This window comes from Panthera tigris, chromosome C2 (genome assembly GCF_018350195.1).
Source record: "Panthera tigris isolate Pti1 chromosome C2, P.tigris_Pti1_mat1.1, whole genome shotgun sequence".
Lineage (NCBI taxonomy): Eukaryota > Metazoa > Chordata > Mammalia > Carnivora > Felidae > Panthera > Panthera tigris.
The window spans coordinates 121,108,107-121,121,873 of NC_056668.1; the positions used below are offsets into that span (position 1 = coordinate 121,108,107).

At 41.1% G+C, this 13,767-nt stretch overlaps 1 protein-coding gene across 7 annotated transcripts in view; it reads right to left on the reverse strand.

Annotated features, from left to right (window-relative positions):
• Positions 1-13,767, reverse strand: part of ZBTB38 (zinc finger and BTB domain containing 38) — a 143,697-nt gene that overhangs the window by 125,200 nt on the left and 4,730 nt on the right. For all 7 annotated transcript variants that reach the window (XM_042957262.1, XM_042957259.1, XM_007086355.2 and 4 more), the window contains exon 2: positions 1,212-1,454. The gene's annotated coding sequence lies outside the window, so the exon portion shown is untranslated. The remainder of the gene's footprint in view (positions 1-1,211; positions 1,455-13,767) is intronic.

Here is a 13,767-nt window from a genome sequence, read left to right on the forward strand (position 1 = left end):
ATTGACACAATCTTTGCAAAGCTGGTCAAAAGAAAGTCTCTCGGAATTTGTTTTAGAGATGTTTTTGGATTTTCTCCTAGGTTATGTTTTATTTTCCCCAAATTAAAATAATATAAAATAATTATGGCTTTTCCTAACATTGAGAACCTTAACATATGTTACAATTTGACTTACTGAAGAAACAATCCCTTAGTTATGAGATCTTGATTTTATAAAAATTATGTCTTATTATTCCCTTCTAGCTCCATCATGCTGATGTGTTCTTTTGCAAGGTATGTGTCATCTAGAGTTGGCTTGCTGGACCTGAACTGTGTAGCCAGTATGATCTCAATAAATGAAAGACTGATACTTTTAAAAAATGCTAATTTCCTTAATCTTTTCACCTCCCCCTGCACTGAGATGTTTTTCCTTGACACATAATTAAATGCTTTTGAGCGTTTGCTGAATTACTGTGTGGTTAATCCCTCTCAACAGCAGGAAGCTTAGATATTTGTAAATTTCCTCAGTGCACCGTTTCTGATTAGTTGACCTTTTCTACATACCAAACCAACTGGTTGCAGTTAGTTCTATCACTCCATGATCAGCCTGCATTTATCCATAAAGTTCTTGTTGGTTTTCATTTGTTTTGAGAATTGGTATAGACAGAACAAATGGCTGTTGCATTAGAGTTTTGAATTTATCTTAAACTGTAATCACTGATGTTATCTTTCTTCATAAGCTCCTAAGAGTACCTTTGTTGTTATTCTGGTTTATACTAATACTTTATCTTTATATATACACCCTTCCTTTTGCAAAGTGACTTAATTTGTTTTATTGATTGTAGGTATCAGTGATAGTGCACTTAATTAGCTTTCAAAACACAACTATGTTATCATCACATTATTTTTAAAAAATACATGAACATTCTTTCCAGCCGTGCCCATTCTCCAATCCCTTCTTCTCTCTCTTTCTCTCCTGCCCTCCTTCTGTTCTTTCCTTCCTGCATCAAACATTTATTGAACATCTACATGTCAGGCACTGTGCTAGATATTGCTAGAGTCAATGGTGGAAAAACTCTTGGTTCCCGAGGAACCTTATTCTATAGGTTTAAAATCATTCCTTCCTGTTTATTCCAAAGATCACTCGGGATGAAAACACACTAATGAAATTCATGGGAAAGAAAGCAAACATGGACTGCTCCTACTGAACTGGAGAAAAAACATGTTACCCACCTTTAGCTGCTGCAGAATAATCTTTCTTCCTTGTGGGCTCTGGCTATATCAACAATCCTTCTTTTCCCCCCAAGAATTGGCTCTGGAGAGGGCGTTCTTCCTCCTCTAGCACAAATAGCCTTCAGTGGGAATGTTGGGATGGACACCAGTTGAATGAGGCCCAGAGCAGCTGGAGTCCTCCTAGAAAACTTAGATGCCCACACTCGTTTGGTGTGGCTGCCTGAGGCCTCTGGTAGAGAGCTCCTGTAGGAAACCACAAATGCACAGGAAATTGGGGAAAATCAGATAAAGGCAAACCTTTAAATGACATATGTACAGAAAGGAAACAGTTAAGAATTAACCCAAATTAATTTAAGGCTATAAGAACAAGTGGTGCAACGGTTTAGTTAATAAGTAGCTAGTCTGCAAAGCTAAGGCATTTGAGCCAAAGGACTAAGGGCCTTTAGAACTGTAAGAGGGCAGGTGGATGGAGAAATGGACCTATCACAGAGTCACAAATTGCTGTGGGAAGTAGGAGCAGGCACTGCACAGTGAACCAATACAGACTCGTACATACAACCACCTACCTGTACATACATCTATGGATCCATTCAGAAAACACTTGTCGAGCCCCACTGTTCTAGGGATAGTATTGAAGATATAGCAGTGCGCATGCCTTCATGGACTCTAACATTCACCAGCATGCAGGAGGTACATTGAACAACAAACTGGAATTTAGGTAGGTATTATATAAAGAAAAGGCAATGTTAAAACTTGAGTCTGCTAAGTTTGGCTAGTTTCTTTGGAATAGCAGGGACCAAAGAACCTTCCAGGGGAAAAAGCCGTCACCTACTTCCTTACCCTTTCTCTAATCTCGTTTTCTCCCCCTCCTTTCTTTCTTTTAGCTCATCAAGACCATGTCACCATCCACTTCTTTAGGCTCAGGCTCATCTATACTCAGACCTCTAGTCCTGCCCTAATAGGAAACATGAGACCCTTGGCTATTCTGCACTTGGCTTCTTGAATTTCAGATTTATTTTTTGTTTTTGACCTCTAAAAATTGAATTCAAGTTCCTGGAATTCAAAGACTCAATATTTATCTATATCCTGTGTTTAACTTATGCCCATCAATCTATATGATGCACTCAAATCCCTAATCTAGCCATGAAGAATTGGGAATGTGGAGTATGACAACCAGGTCAGTATGCCTAGGGAGAACAGTCAGTGGACAGAGGTGAGTAAACCCAAAAGTGAGATGGGTTAAACGTCTGGAGACCGAATCAGGAGATGTAGTCCACAAGGATCATAGTCTACAGGGGACATGTTGCTTCTAGAAGATTTCCCAGAACTTATTCATCCTATGTTGTGGTTTAGTGATAAGAATAAGGGGTCTCATTGTAAATAAAACCAGGAAAAAGACCATTTGTAAAATCAAATGAAAAAGGGTATAGGATAGAAGGGTGACTATCCTTAAAAAGACTAGAAAAGGAAAAGCCAAGGAGGAAGTTTTATCATTGTGTCTCCAAAACTGTGCAGATGGGGAGATGACTGACTGGTCTCATTGTCCATTTGGAAGGCAGATCCCATAGAAGAAACATGTGATAGCATAATTTAATTAATAAATTCATTCCCTAGGGTTTTTTGCTTGTTTGTTTTTCTGAGCACATACTGTAGTCCAAATACTACTGAAGATAAATCCGTGATAAGACACAACCTCTTTCCTCTTGGAGCTCATTGTCTAATGGGAAATACAGGCTTATAAACAACTCATGAAAAATACCACAAGTTGGATTTTCAAACACAAGATTCCGTAGGACCTCAGAGCAGGGGCTCTAATACTTCCTAGCAAGGTCAAGGAAAACTCTCCCAAGGAAGTGACCTTTCAGTTGAGTTCTAAAGAACAAGGGTCATTTCAGGTAAGAATTTTTTGTCTCCACTTAGCTCTTCTCCTCCCTCCATCCCCCCATTTAGCTTTTCTTCATGGGAAAAGATTATTTAGGACTAATCTACCATGAATATTTCTGGGTTTTTTTTTTTTTTTTTTTTGAAAAATATAGCTCTCATTATTTAAAAAAAATTTTTTTTTAATGTTTATTGATTTTTGAGACAGAGAGAGAGCATGGATGGGGGAGGGTCAGAGAGAGAGAGGGAGACACAGAATCTGAAACAGGCTCCAGGCTCTGAGCTGTCAACACAGAGCCTGATGCGGGGCGTGAACTCATGGACCACGAGCCACCCAGGCGCCCCTATAGCTCTCGTTATTAAGCTAAAATTTCAGTTGATTTTTAGAGCCAGTGTGGAAATAATTTACTTGGACCTGAACTGAAAAAGTTTTTGAATCTACAAAGCCAAGGACTAAATCTTTGAGCAGTTAGAAGACATGCTGAGAGATACAGCCAGACTGGCCAGACATCCCTACTTTTCCTTACCAATTTATGATTGGTAACTGGCTCCACCTGATGAGGGACAGAAGCAGAAAAATGTGTGCATTTAGCTCAGAAGTCTACCTGTAGACTGCGTAGTTCCAATAAGGATCAAATATGTGCTAGTTGCTACATTCTTAAAGGGTCTCATGATTGCCTGTATATTTCACTGATAGTTAATACCCAACTGACTGATAAGCACCAGAGAAGTCCTACAAAAGTAGCTTTATTAGTAGAAATTCAAATAAAACATTTATGATCTAATACTCCCTGCACATCTCCTCCCCCTTGAGCACTAAGCATATAACCACCAGCTGCCCATGGGTCCTTCCCCTGTCCTCCTTAAATAAGTTTACTAAATTGCACCATACAATGTCTCAAGAATTCTACCTTGACCATTGCACTCAACAACCCCATAACATTTTTGGTGGCCTGTGCAGGGATTATGGAATGAATACTAGAGCTTCTGTGCAACTTGGTAAGTCTCTTTTACTTCTCCAGCCTCTACTTCTTACTTGTTCTTTTCTGGAAATGTCCTGAATAGTATGACCCTTGGGAATGAGTCTTGCCTGAGTGCTCAGGAGAAAACCTCTTGCCCGTGGCCACACTATGGAAAGGGATGGACTCCTGCCACCCAGCTAGACATTTTTACTTTGGCTGTAATGGTTTTGGGCTCAGAAATCAGACTCTCCTTGGGACACCTGGGTGGCTCAGTCGGTTGAGCGTCCGACTTCGGCTCAGGTCATGATCTTGCAGTCCATGAGTTCGAGCCCCACGTCGGGCTCTGTGCTGACTGCTCAGAGCCTGGAGCCTGTTTCAGATTCTGTGTCTCCCTCTCTCTCTGACCCTCCCCCGTTCATGCTCTGTCTCTCTCTGTCTCAAAAATAAATAAACATTAAAAAAATTTTTTTTAAAAAAGAAATCAGACTCTCTTTATTTTTCCTGTTATTTTGATGCATATATTATCGTCAGGTTTAGGATGGCCACCAATCTCAAAACTCCCACATAAGGTTTCTACCTATATAACCCAGTGTGATCCCTCGATTAACATAAAATCCAAGATATGTCTGACCATGTACTTCTCAAAAGAGACCAGTCAGAACTACCCAATGGGGAGCTGGACTGTAAACAGAGATCCTGAGTAAGTTGCCTGGATTCGATAGGAACTCCATGCTTTTATTTTTTTCATGTCTCTCATTTGTCCTTACTCAAGGGCTATTTGACATTCTCGGTCCTGCTCTCAGATTGAATACACTTCCAGGTTAGATATATGATGCTTAATACAACATGAAAACCCCATCCATTAATACTAGACCTAGACGCTTACAAAGGTTAATATTATTGATCGCCAAATATATTGACTTCTTCAAAATGGAGACAGACCCAGTGTCTGTAGCATCTCAGTCCATTCACCAGCACCCACTGTAGTCCAGAATGCAATTGGAAAGCAAAGGGAGGTTGACATCGCTTCTCAGGTAGTACAAAGGTGTCAGAGGGTTAGGAATGAGGGACGCCTCTCAGCACTCTGAACCCCAGATACCTTCAGCAATATTCCTGGTGGGATGCTATTTGGAAGTTGAGGGGGATTTTGGCAATGGTTTTAGTTATATGGTCTCCTCGTTTTATAGGGATTAACTATGGAATCAACTTCCTCAGTCCCATGGGATTCCCCTTTGGGCCATCTCATAGCACACTGGAGTCAATTTGGACAACAGGATTTAAAGAAGAAGTGCTTCATCTTTTTTCTACAAAAATGCCTGGCTTTAGTATTCTTTGGATGATGATGAAAAATGGCCCATTAACAGGTCCTTAAGCTTCAATACTATTTATCAATTTGCCTTTTTTTGCAGGCAACAGGGAAAATGAACCAAAATACCCTACATCCAGGTCTTTGTGGCACTGAGTCAGGATCTTAATCTAAGAGAGACTTGTAGGATGTGTCTGGCAAGATTCCAGGCTCCCCACCTTTAGATATTTCAGACAATGATTGTTTAAAAAGACCACCATAATCAAAGAAACCAACTCAGTCAGACAAACAAGAAAATCAATGAGCAGAAGAAAAAGTGAAAATGAGCCTGTAAGCAAGCCCCAGTCCCCTAGTAATTCCCACTCCACATAAACCTTTGGAGCCTTCTACTCCTAGTTCAGTGGGACATAAACTAGAAACAGAACATCATACTTACCAAACACTCAGACTAAGGAAGGATTGTATCCACTTCAGAAAGTAGCAAATGAGGAAATGAGCACAATTAAGGTACATGTTCCATTTTCCATGTCAAATCTAGCTCAAATAAAACCAAAGCTAGGATGATACTCAGAGGATCCATCCAAGTTTATAGATGGCTTTCACCAGGTGTCTCTAACGTTTGATTTAACCTGGAAGGATATCTATATTATTCTAACACATTGCTGTACCCCAGAAGTAAAGGCCTGGACTTGAACTGGGGCACAAGAATTTGTAGATGAGGGGCACATGGGTGGCTCAGTTGGTTAAGCATCCAACTTCTGCTCAGGTCATGATCTTACAGTTCCTGAGTTTGAGCCCCACGTTGGGTTCTCTGCTGTCAGTACAGAGCCTGCTTCCTGATCCTCTGTTCCTCTCTAACTCTGCTGCTCCCCCACTCATGCTCTCTCTCTCAAAAATAAATAAACATAAAAAAAAAAAAAAAGGAATTTGCAGATGAGTTGGCAACTAGGGGTAGAAACCATTATCCAGCAGGAGGAGAGGTTGTTCCTAATGCTGAGTCTTACTGGAACTACCAAGAGGACAGACCTGGCAGGGAAAGACAAGACTATACGGTCACCTATTTATTGGAGGGAGTGTAAAGAGGATTTTCTACACCTGTCAATTCTGATAAAATTAAGGAAGTGACCAAGGCAAATGCTGAAAATCCAGCCTTATTTCAGGGGTGTTTAATAGAAGCAACTTATAAATACAGATTTAGACCCAAACACACCAGAAGGGATGGCTATCCTAAATAAGCATTTTATGAGCCAGTCGGCACCATTCACTGTAAACTGGCAAAGATGGCCCTAGGCCCTCAAACTCCAACCCAGTGGCTGCTGGAAGCGGCCACTGGAGTCTTTAAAAACAGAGATATGGCTTTAAAACAGGAGAAGGACCACAGGGCTAAAATAACAGAGTAGAATGAAGGTTCAAATATTGGCTGCCATTATTGTGTATCCCCAACAATGCCAGGCTAACCAGGGCAGCAGAAGAAACTGGTCTCAGACAGAAGTTCAGGTAAGACCTCATACTATAGGTGTGGCCAAACTGGACACTGGAGTAAAGAATGTCTGAATAAATGCTCTCTGCAGGGGCCAATCCCACTTGCAAAGCAGAGGGACACTGGAAAAGGGACTGTCCTTATCTCCAGAGAGAGGGGAAGACAGGAACTCATTTCCCAGCCTGAGAGCAACAACCTGAACAGATGGCATTATGGGGCTGAAGCTGGTCTGGCTTCCCTGAACATCAAGGTGGCTAAGCCCTGGATTACCCCGGACGTGGGAGGTAAGTTCACTGATTTTCTTATTGATACGGGAGCCACTTACTCTGCCCTTGTTCAGCACTCTTGCCTGACCTGTCTTTCTAAACATAAAATTACCGGAATAGAAGCAGAACCTAAATCATGCTAAGTAACTTTTCCTTTAACCTGTAAATATGAAGACCATTAATCACCCACTCTTTTCCGGTTCTCCCTTCCTGTCTCACTTCCCTACTGGGAAGGGACTTCATGTTTAATTAAGTTGGGAAGCTAGTTCAAACTAACTGGGTAGGAGGATGGTCTCTTTTCCCTGAGGGCTGAAGAAAAACCAGGCATTCATCCTGGAATTCCCCCTAATGTTTGGGAACAAGTAGACCCACGAGCATGGAATTGTGACATCCCAGGGAAGGCAATATGGGTCCATGACATCAAAGTAGGTCTAAAGGATCTTGCTATTATTCCACACAAAAAACAATATCCTCTTAAGAGAGAAGCCAGAGCTAGACTCCAACCACTTACAGGTAAATTTCTTAAATATGAAATTCTTAAACCTTGTTTATCCCCTTTTAATACTCCCATTTTGCCTGTTAAGAAGCTTAATGGTGAGTACAGAATGGTACAAGACCTCAAAGCAATAAACTAAGCGGTAGAGTCCCTATTCACCCTATAGTACCAAACCTTTATACTATTATTGACTCAAATTCTGGGCAATACAGAATGGTTTACAGTGCTTGATTTAAAGGATGCCTTCTTTTGTATCCCCTTAAGAGAAGAGGCCCAGACTCTATTTGCCTTTGAATGGACTCCTTTAGGAGAACAAGCATGGCAGCTTACATGGACAGTCCTTCCATGGGGATTTAGAGATAGTCCCCATTTGTTTGGCAAGGCACTCAGTAGAGTACTTAGATATCTTACATTGCCTCAAGGAACAATATCACAATATGTTGATGAAATTTTAATATGCAGCCCCACAAAAGGGGCCTTGGGCTATAATTCTATTGTGTACTAAACTTTCTTGGAGAGAGAGGATACTGAGTATCACCTAAAAGGCTGAAATTCTAATATCTAATTCTAATTTCTAATTTCTAAATTTCTAAACAGAAAGTACAATACTTAGGATATGAATTAACTCCTGGAGATCATTTCCTGTCAATTGAGAGAAAAAGAGCTATAATAGAATTGGGACCTCCTGCCACAAGAAAAAATGACTCCAAACCTTTTTAGGAATGGCTGGATTTTGCCACCTATGGATTCCAGGGTTTGGAGTCTTTGCTAAATCTCAATATAAGGCCACTAGGGGGCCAAATAAGAGCCTTTAAAACGGGACAAAGAACAACAGGGGGCCTTTCAACAACTAAAAACTAAACTATCTTTGGCCAGGCCCTGGCTCTACCAAACTTAGAAAAACCCATTTACCCTATTCATTGTTGAAAAACAGGGCCACGCCCTAGGAGTACTAACACAAAAACTACGGGCATGAATTGAGACCTATAGGATGTTTTTTCAAGCCACTGAAAGTACAGCCCAAGGATGGCCAGCATGTCTCTGAGCAGTAGCAGCCACTGCATTGCTAGAAGCATCTAAACTTTCAATGGGAAGGCCATTGACAGTGATGACTTCTTATCACTGTCCTTTAGAAACTAAAGGACATCAGTGAATGACACGGTGATGACTAAAGATCAAACTATACTTTAGATTCCCCCAGTACTGTTCTCAAACCTGTCAAACCCTAAATCCGGCATTCCTCATGCCTGGACGAGGCCATGCTACTACTCTGCCTGAACATGAATGCAAAGAGGCAATAGAATTAGTCTATTCCAGCCACGTCTGGATCTAGAAGATCAAGCCACAGACAGTTGGTTTATAGACGACAGGAGTTTTACGTAAGAAGGACAAAGTAAAGCTGGGTATGTAATTGTTGGTTTCATGAAAGCTACTGAAGCCAACCCGTTACCAACCAATGCTTCAGCTCAAAAGGCAGAACTGATAGTTCTCATGCAAACTCTTCAGTTACCTAAAGGCCTAAGAGTTGGGGCGCTTGGGTGGCTCAGTTGGTTAAGCGTCTGACTCTTGGTTTCGGCTCAGGTCAGAATCTCACAGTTCATGTGAGTTGGAGCCCCACCTGGTGCTCGCTGCTGTCAGCACAGAGCCTGCTTGGGATTCTGTCTCTCCCTCTCTCTCTCTCTGCCCCTCCCCTACTCATGTACACACTCTCAACAAATAAATAAACAAACATTTTTTAAAAAGGTCTAAGAGTGTGTGTGTGTGTGTGTGTGTATGTGTGTGTGTGTGTATGCCTTCCTTGCACTTCATGCATATGGTGCCATCTGGAAGTAAAAGGGATTATCAACTAGTCATAATTCCCCTATTAAATATGGACTTAAATTTGTAACTCTGTTAGAGGCAGTTCACCTCCCTAAAGAAGCTGCTGTAAAGCATCTTAGAGGACATCCAAAGGGAACAAATTTAGAATCTAAAGGAAATAATTTAGACAATTTGGCAGCCCAAGTGACAGCTTGAACTAAACTAGTTCTGAGTCTTAGACCAGTCTCTAATCTCTTAAGCACTGTGGTTTCCACTTATACTATGGAAGGGAACAACAGAGCACTTGGGGGAAAATCTACTAAAACTGCTGAGGGATGGTATAAGAAGTGATAAAGGAAAAATCTTTGTCCCTAAGGAAAAACAATGCAAATTAGCAACAAGATTGCACTAGTCTACTCATATGGGAAGAGAAGCTTTATGGAATTTCACCAAACCCTTATTTGATGGAATAGGATTAAGAGCCATTTTATAAAATGCATGTAAGTCTTGTGCAGTGTGTGCCCAGGTTAACCTTGAAGGTGCACTATGACCACCTTCGTTTTTTAACACTTGCCCAAAGATGTGGAAAATACCCTGGGGAAGACTAGCAAATTGATTTTACAGTTGCCACCTTATAAGGGATATAAATATTCATTAGTCTATATAAACACCTTTATTGGATGGATGGAGGTCTTCCCATGTGAGACAGAAAAGGCTACTGAAGTAACAAAGACTTTATTAAGGGAAATCGGTCCCCAGTTTGGGCTCCCTTGATCTCTTCAAGGTGACAATGCCCCATCCTTTACAGCCCAAATAACTCAACAGGTAGCCCAAACCCATAAAATTAAATATTTTTTACATATAGCCTGACATCCTCAATCACCAGGCACAGTTGAAAAGGCCAACCATAATTTTAAAAGATACCTTACTAAGATGAGGATAGAAACACAAGAAAACTGGGTAACTCTTTTACAAATAGGTCTCTTAGGAATAAGAACTACCCCACAGGAAAGATTAGAGTTAAGCCCTTTTGAATTAATATATGGTTGACCCTTACCATTGTACCATTGACTTATCCTCAGTCCCAGACTAAAGTAATGTTACGCTTCTCGTTAGACACTAGATTAGTCCATAAAACTCTTAACAAACATGCTAATAAAGTACTGCCAAAACTGGACCCTAAGGAAATTCAAAATTCTTTACAAGTAAACCCCAGAGAACTAGTCTATTTAAAATAGACTGGCAGGCAAACAACTCAGGAGAACAAATTCCTAAATGGAAATGACCTTACAGGGTCATTTTAAGCACTCCACTGCGGTAAAACTAGAAGGTCACTCAACATAGACTCTTATTTCTTGAATTAAACTTATACCCCTTCAACAGAGAATGACAATGAACTGGTTGATGTGCCCTCATATTCCTGTGAACCAGCAGATCTCAAATTCCTTTTCAACAACGAGATAAGAAAACATGAAGGTCTCTTTTCTTTTACCTGCCATCTACACACCATACCTAAGTGGTAACTCTTTTTTATAGTCGGTATAACATTACATGGAGCTACAAAACCAGTATTCATGCTGGATTTGTAGCTCACTGCCCGTATCAAGCACTTCAGGCCTTCCTTGGTGGGTTTCTACTTTACAAGATACAGATTGGCATTATTTACATCAATACATAGCTGATATGATACATCACCTCCACACTAGCACATAGAGGGATATTTCTATTACTAGAAAGAATGTTTCTTGCTGGCCTATGATAGATGTTACATGTGACTCTCTAGGCGATAAGATGCCTTTCTCTTACCCTCAAATCTATTAAAATTTTAACTGAATATGCCAACCTACAGGTAGGCTCATAACAACAAATTCCCCAATTACACAGTCCTTCCTATCGATATCATCCAGGAAGGACGATATCAAATATGGGATGAATCTATGTGGCTTATTACCACAACAGGACAACTAAGCCAGAAGACCTATGCTGGGAACAGAAAACACCATACCCTTGATTCATGGCTCAATATACTCACCAAATGGGATGGCTCCCCCAGAAGCCTGTGACCATACTGTCACTTTATAGGCAATTGATTGGTTTGCTACTGACTGGACAAAGTGACCGGGCATCAGATGGCTAACACCTAATGGAACACAACGGTTATATGGGCCAAATATGCAGCCATGGCTTCCACCAGGCTGGAATGGAAGATGTACTATAGATTATGGCTAGATGCATGGCCACAGCACTAAGACTATCACAATTCCAGCTAATCTTCCATATCAAAACAACAATGGACAGGATCTGTGTTCCATTGGTATGATCATCTGACATCTATTTTTCTTCTATCAGTAGGTTTAGAAAATGTCATATGGCACATGGAGGCCCTTGACAAACACAATTAAGGCCTTAAATGACCCTTAAAATAATATTGCATTATTAAAGTCTGAAATAACTCATGTATAAAGCAGTTCTACAAAATAAAATGGCATTAGATGTCTCAGCAGCACAAGGAGGAACATGTGCCGTTATTAAAGTGGAATGTTGCGGGGCGCCTGGGTGGCTCAGTCAGTTGAGCGTCTGAGTCAGCTCAGGTCATGGTGTCACGGTTTGTGAGTTTGAGCCCCACGTCGGGCTTGGGCTCGGTGCTGACAGCTCGGAGCTTGGAGCCTGCTTCGGATTCTGTGTCTCCCTCTCTCTCTGCCCCTCCCCTGCTTGCGCTCTGTCTCTCTCTCAAAAATAAACATTAAAAAAAATAAATAAAGTGGAATGTTGCATCTACATTCAGGATTATGACAAAAATATAAGAAGATTACTTACTGATATGAATAATCAAATTGGTGCTCTTAAAGATCCTACATTGTCACTTAATGACTGGTTACATTCCTGGTCAGGAGGTGGACTGTGATCCACACTAAAGGGTCTTCTCATTGCTCTTCTTATTTTCATAATAATAATAATAATAATAATAATAATGTGTTGTCTCGTTTGCTTGGTTCTCTATTCTTGAGATACCTGCAAGTAGTTCCTGACTCCTTCACCCAGCCGACATATGATCCTTACTACTTGAAACAAATTCATCCTGATGTCCACTCTGGACTCTACAGCAACAGCCTTCCATAATAGTTACTTGCAGGGACAGAGAGTGACTAATTTTGGTCCATAGGTTGGGACATCTCTATGACCCCTGTCAGCCTGAAGAAGTCACAGAAGATGAGGCCTGCACCCTTCAACAACCTTCAAGATTTAAGGACCGAAAATTGGCCAGGGGGGAAATGATGAGGGACAGAAGCAGAGAAATGTTCACTTTTGGCTGATCTACAGCCTGCACAGTTCCAGTAAGGAGCCAACATGCTGGCTGCTACGTTCTTAAAGGGCCTCATGACAGTCTATACATCTCACTCATAGTTAATACCAAACCAAATGATAAGCACTGGAGAAATGTTACAAAAGCGGTTTTAGGAGTAGAAATTCAAAGCAAACATTTATGATCTAACACTCCCTGCACGTCCCCTCCCCCTTGAGCACTAAGTATATAACTACCAGGTTCATACAGCAAAAAAACGCAGTCCTTTCTGCCCATGGGTCCTGCCTATGTGCTGCTTAAATAAACTAAGTTGCACCACATAACATTTCAAGAATTCTTTCTTGATCCTTGCACTCGATGACCCCGCAACACCCCTGGGAACTTTTCAGGCCCTGTAATAGCAGACTCCACATTTCCTGAACAAAAAATAAATATGTGTACGGGAGTGCAGCAAGGGGCTTCTTCCATGCTCAAAGGAAGCACTTCTAGACAGTTCCCAGTAATAGTTAACTGGAGGACTTGAATTAATTTTTATTTTCCCAGACCTGTGAAGGCCCCCTAATAGTTTTCTAGGGATGGCATAACACAACACAACATAGGCTAGGTTGTCTAATCAACAGAAATTAATTCTCTCACAGTTCTGGAGGATGTTAGATCAAGATGTCAGCAAGGGCTGGTGTCCTCTGAGGCCTCTCTGCTTGGTTTGCAGATGGCTGCCTTCTGCCATGTCTTCACATGGCCTTTTCTCTGTGCGTGCAAATCCCTAGTGTGTCTTTTTTGTGTCCTAATTTATTATTCTTATAAGGAGACCAGTCAGACTGGATTGGGGCCCACCTAAAATGGCCTCATTCTAACATAAATACCTCTTGAAAGGCCCTATCTGCAAATACAGTCACATTCTAAAGTACTGGGTGTTAGGGCTTCAATATGTGCATTTTTAGGGCTGCAAATTCAGCCCTTTACAGCCCTGTCCCTTTGCCAATTCTTGCTATCTGGTTGCCCTGTGGTTCACTGTGTGGAAAACAGCATGAACCACAGAAGAAGCCAGGGACCACAGGGCC